Consider the following 6,759-nt stretch of genomic DNA (forward strand, 5'->3'; position numbering starts at 1 on the left):
AAATTTTGAACAAAAGTAGAATTTGAATTACTTTTGTCCTTACCAAGATGGATTTGATGAAATTTTGGATACATTTGTAAGTTTTCATGGGATGTCATGATGACTTGTATTCTTGCATTTTAGCCCTTAAGTAAACTCTGAAAGCTACTCTTATACTTCAATAATTTGCATAAGAGGACCCATATTTTTGCATTAATTATATTTAGGCCCTTGCTTTCACATAAAGACATATTTTTCTTAGGATTTAATCTATCTATTGCATTTTCTTTCCTATGGTGATATAAATTTGAAACCTAGTGTTATATTTTTCCTAGGTTTTGATGCTATCTCCCATTTTACCCAATCAACACTTAAGGACCTATATTTTACAGAATTACAATTATACCCCTATCCTTTGTGCTATACTCATACACCATAACAAGCATACACTTTTCACACTAAAATCTAGTGTCTATATTTCTAATTACCTAAATGTCACAGAAGTCAACAACCCGATCTGGTGTGAGCTTAGCTATCGGCTTGTACTCGATCCACACTACTAGATTTTCCCCCTATAACCACGAAAAATTTAGGCAACACCACTGATTTGGGTGCAATTATGGCACCGAAAGAGTGATTTGGTAGTAATATGCATGCCTATTACTACACATAAATTGTGTTGCGATATTTATATTTCGTGTTGCAACAGGGTGTCCCTAATGCACCTATTTTTAGGATTTGTGTTGCAATTGGCTGGGAATACTGCTACACCAATTATAAGTTGCATTAGTACTTCGTGTGTTGCAATAGAAAGGTGCTATGGCGACCATATTAGCGTTGGTTGCTTCTGAACGGCAATTTCGCAACCCTTGATTTGTGTTGCAAATTGCTTGGTGCATTGTGGCAATAGATAGGTGGCTATTGCATCCTTTGTTTCTGCGAGATGCAATAGCATGGACGTATTGCCACAATTTTGCGTGGTTGTCCAACTAGTCGTAGTCGTTGCAACTGTAACAGACTTATTGCAACCAAGTGTTCCTTGGTTGCAGTTAAATTTTTCTATCACCACGCTTTTTGTTCTTACAGGTGGGCCTCCACACAAGTGTTCCTTGGATGCACTTAAACTGGAACAAATCGTCAAACAAACTAGAACAAATCGATAGATCGACTAGGATAAATTGTCAAATGAACTGGAGAAGGGGGTGGCACCGGGCGAGGAGCTCGGAAGAGGCAGCGAGGCGGCGCTGGATGACGAGAGCGGCGGCGGCGCTATGGAGACGGGGCGGCGAGGCGGTGCCGTGCGACGCACGACAGCCCACAGAAGGCCCGTTGCGGTTGTCTTGATCTCGTATGCCTATGTATGTATGTATGTATATATATATATCTCCATCAGGCCCAACAGATCAAAATCGCATATGTAATATATCCTCTAGATATAAATCAAAAAGAGAAAACAGAAAACAGGCCCAACAGAAGGTCCAGTCGGGAGTCCCCTTCTGATGAGGACATGACTAATACGCATATGACTAAGGCCCAAACGAAGATAGAGTTCAAAGCCCAATCCACATTGAAGTCAGATTTATTCGCGAGTCCGGTTCGGACTGCAGGAGCAGGCATCACGAAAACGGACGCCCAGGCCACATACGGGCTCCGTTTTGGGCATTCTATATATTGTTGGAAAGCTAAGGAGATAAGCTTTCCAACCCAACAGATCCCATATCAAAATACGTACGGAGTCGATAGGAATCGTCAAAACAACATGACGACCAGAATCTGTCTGGATGCAGCGATGCCAGTTTTTGGGCCCGAAGGCCTTGTACTCCCTAGGGTTGCTCGGCCACCCCCTCCGCTCGACTCCACCAGATTAATGCCGCCACTGCCGCCACCTAGGACTCCATCTCCATCCATGCCAAGGGCTTAATTGGAATCATCGTCCGCCGAGGAGTCCAATTGAGTGTACTGCAGCTGGGTCGCCGTGCCCGATCGCCGGTGAGAATTCTGAAGAATTTCTTCCTTTGTGGTTGCCGGTCTTCGTACTCTTGCGCGTGAGACCAATTCTAAGTAGATACATTGTTTGACTACTGTAGAAAAAAATGCGTGTACTGTGTTTGTTTTGTTGCATAAATACTGTCTATTCTTGATTTATTTCCTGAAGAACACACATAGTATTACCAACACAATTGTTATCTGTGAACTGAAAAAGAATTCCACCAACCTGTTCGATATTTCCAGCAATGAAGATGATGAAGATGACACATACATTGATGATGGAGTTGTTGCACCACTTGCTTTTGGGGTAGAAGGCGAAGATGATGAATTTTTTATTTAATACTTGTACATTATACCACTGAGGATGTATTTGATACTTGTCCATTATAACACTGAATGATTAGTTTTTTATTTCATACTTGTACATTACACCCTCATTTCCAGTGATGATGATAATTTATTTTTGTATGCTGTGTCAATAAATTCCCTGAATGTCTGTTCTGTAAGGAGAATGTATGTGGAACAAAATCGAGTGCAGATGAGCAAAGTTCAATAAATATCCAAAGTACAAATCACAATTGCTGGCTAAGACGTGTCCTACGTGTAGCACAACAAGTTGGAACAAAGAACAATGGAAGAAACTCACAGAACAATCAGGATGGCAGTACCGTAAATATTGTACTAGCAATGCCAAAAAGGCACTAGTGCAAAGCCTAGTTGTTTTCGATTTTCTTTTTTCAATGATTTTTTTGATATTTTTCTCAGCACAAGCAACACCAGAATAGGAACCACACCAAGTTTCACCTGTAACAGAGATCAGATGTGGTCTACAGAAAATCAAACAGGTATGCCAAAAAGCATGCTGGACAGAAACTGAATTTTTTAATTATCTTCCTGATTTTTTTTGAATTTTTTAACAAGATCGTTGCCAAGCTCCTGTAAAAATTTCAGCCAAAACGGAGAACCGAGCGAAAAGTTATGCCTGTTTTATGGAAGGTATCTCAAGTTATGTTTTTTCTCGAAGGCACAACCCGGCAGATAGATCAGCAGCGGCTAGGGCACAAATTCTCCCTGGTATGTGCAATGGGTAATCGCGCTAGATGAATCCAATGGGCAAGCTAAAATCGAAGTTTGAGTAATCAAAATTTTCAATTTAAATAAATTACAACTACAAGCAATATGTTAAAGTCTTGAATACTAAAGAGGCGGCGCCCTTTTTTCATCCGAAATCTGCAGCGCCAAATTACCGCGCCACAAAATCACTGGACCCACATGTCAGCCTAAACGCCCATTGATAATAAGCCCCAATCTCCTTCCTTGTAATCCCTTCGCAAGGCGGCGGCATTGGGCGCAGTTAGGGTTCCACCCGAGAGCGACGATTGGCTTCCTCGTAATCCCTGGATCTCCTTCCTCGTAATCCCTTCGCAAGGCGGCGGCATTGGGCGCAGTTAGGGTTCCACCCGAGAGCGACGATTGGCTTCCTCGTAATCCCTGGATCTCCTTCCTCGTAATCCCTTCGCAAGGCGGCGGCATTGGGCGCAGTTAGGGTTCCACCCGAGAGCGACGATTCTCCACGGAAGGCGAAGGATGCCGACGATCAGCAATGCAGCAAGGGGGACTCATTCCTCGTCGACATCGCTGCACACACCTGAGTCGGTGATGCTACCTGCAATGTTCACACCAACATCTAGGAGGGGGACACCACCAGTCATGTCCAGCAGCCATAGGGCGGCGGCTTCGCTCTTTGGGTCACCTTCGTTCCAAAGAGCAACCAACCATTCGGCCGCCGAAGATGCAGTTGACGACTGCCACGATCCAGAAAATTGGCTGCCTTCGTCTCACAACGAGTCTGACAAAAGGTAACTGATCAACTGCCCCTGCCATCCTTTCTACAATGATTCCTTTGTTGTTTTATGTTTATTCAATGTGGAATATGAACTATTATTTGCTTTTATATGCAGAGCGGATGATGAATGGATCATATATGTAATTTGCAAGGGGAGTGATGAGGGAGAAGAATTTGTGAAGACATATAAAATTGACAAGAGTCAAATCACGCTTGGTAACCTAACAACAATGAAATCAAGATTGGGGTATGGGTCCAGGGACTACATGTACTACAAGCAGAGAAGTGCAAATGATCCTGCGGCAGCAACACTGAATGATATCGATTACGATGTTGATGCATTCAGAATGATAGAGAGTAACGAGGCAGAGAGGGAGGTCAGGTTACTTTTATCGAAGAATCCAGTACCAGTCCGATGTGTGTCCATAACACCAATTAAATCCAAAAGAGTTAGCCCAGATCACTATGAAGAAGAAGAAGAGGAACAATCTGAATTAGATGCATACAAAGATTGGCTAGCTTATATGCATTCAAGGAAACAAGCCATGGGTGAGTTATGATGAAGCCCATTATGTTTAAGTTATTCCTTCTGGTGATATATTTAAACTTGTGCTTCATATATATTCATTAGCTTGGTTAAATGATGCATAAATATTTGAGTTCCCCTCCCAGTTAAATGAAGTCAATAAACAGCAAGTGATCACTTAAAGAATGTTTTCACAAAACTTGATGACATCAGTAATATCCCAGTTAATTTTCTACCTTTGTAGTAGGAAATAGCAGATTAACAATATTTGTAGAATCAATGCGCTCTTGACTGATATAATTGTTCGTTTTCAGAGTTTCAAGATATGTACAGGGAGGACACAATCAAGACATACGAAGAATGGTTGGGGGTTGAAGGAAAACTTGATGACATCAGTAATATCCCTCTCCTAATTGTCAAACAAATTACTATTCTCCGTCAAACTTCAAATTATGCTAGCTCATCATGTGACAATATTATCTGCAGAAGCATTTTTGGATTCTACCAGTCACATACATTCCAGTCAAGACAGCAACCCAACAGCTCCAGTGCAGCCACCATCTCATGCTCGCCGTTGGAGAAACGGAAATAGTAAGTAGTGTTTATTAGGGATTAATTTTGTTTCAGTTTTCTGTGACCGAATATGCATATTATGTGGCTTAATATCTATTATTAAATTCTGATCCAATGAAATAGGCTCAGAAAATGGAAAGAAAAGAGGACGTGGTACCCTAAAAGGCTTGAAGGCAACCGCCAAGAGATTCAGGGCGGGCAATCAGAAGATGAAACTTGACTTCTCCAGACTTGGAGGACCGGCAGGTGACAACTACCGCACGTTCACTGATGAAATAGTAATGTTTACAAGGAAAAGGGCACCACTTATTGGAGTGAGAACGTGGAAAGATATCCATGAAGATGTAAAAGAGTCAATAACAACTGATGTATTGGTAATGATAATGTTTGCTTCTGTACAAATTTAAATTATATACTAACATAACAACTAACCTACATGTTCTTATAAACTATATAACAGGCTAGGTGGGACATTGAGGATAATGATACTTCAAGGAGCATCATATGGGGCATTGCTAAGGAGCAGTACAAAGGATGGCGTTCAACTTTCAGTGCTACAGCCAAGGCATACAACAGCTACCACGAGAGAATGCTACATAAGCCTGAAGAATTAGATATTGTTGAATGGCACTATCTGTTGAAGTATTTTAGGACTGCAAAATTCCAGGTTTGTTCCACATTTGTTACCATTCTTGACATTTCATATTTCAGACAAATGGGTCTGAGTCATTAAAATTGTTCAAATCTATGTATTCTGTAGGCAAGGAGCATACAGAATTCTCAGATTCGAGGCCATAAAAAGACGACACATTTGTCAGGCTCAAAGCCTTTTGCTCAGTGCAGCTATGAGAAGGTAATAACTGCAAGTTCGCATATACAACCTTTGCATGAATTACTAATTTGTTATGTTCTTGGCATATCAGAGAGACCCAGAAACTGGTGAGGAGCCCAATGATATGGAACTTTGGTTCATAACTCATAGTAAGGATGGGCAGTGGAAAGACCAAGAATCTAGGGATGTCTATGTGAGTTCTAAATGAATTAGTACATAACTTAATATAGTCCATCCAAGTAAAAAATACAGGCAATTTCTTCTTCAACTAATTCCAGCATCTGTGCCTTATAAATGTTAGGACAAAGCAAGCAGCCTTATCTCTGAGGCAGAATCAAATGCAGATGGAAACTTCATTACCCAAACGGAAAAGAATGAGATTTTCCAGAAGGCATACAAGGCAGTCACAGCATGCAAGTCAACCAGGTTGCATGGTAATGGGTATCTGGCAAAAAGGCCAACTAGAAGGCAACTGCTGAATGCGGATCGCCAAGATCATATTCGTATTGCAGAGCAACATCATCAGGAACACCTCGAGCTCATGGGATCATTTCAGCAGCTACAAGAACAAATTGCAACATGGGAAGCTGACAGGGAAGCCGAAAGGATAGAACATGCACGACAGATCGATGAAATGAAAAAGGCAAGGGAGGATGATTTACAAGCGCTTAGGAAAGAGTTCCTATCGATGATGCAGGCAGCACCTGGACAGACAGCATTTCAGCAGGTAGTAGTCAAGCTAGTTAAAACCTGATGTGCTCCCTTCACATTAGGTTGTTTGTGGTCCCTTTACATCCTCTTTGTCAAGCTAGTTATTGAATGACTTTATCTAGTTAGGTTCTGTATCTAATTGTCTGTACCATTTAATGATTGTCCAACCTACAACATCAATGCAGGCAAACAACAATGTCACTGAAGAAGTTCAGCCAACCCCACAGGATGTGGTCCCTTCACATCAGGTTGTTTGTGAATTGAGAACTTTTTACTGCTATCATTATATACTTAACAGAATGG

The sequence above is a fragment of the Panicum hallii genome, chromosome 9, assembly GCF_002211085.1.
Source record: "Panicum hallii strain FIL2 chromosome 9, PHallii_v3.1, whole genome shotgun sequence".
Classification (NCBI taxonomy): Eukaryota; Viridiplantae; Streptophyta; class Magnoliopsida; order Poales; family Poaceae; genus Panicum; species Panicum hallii.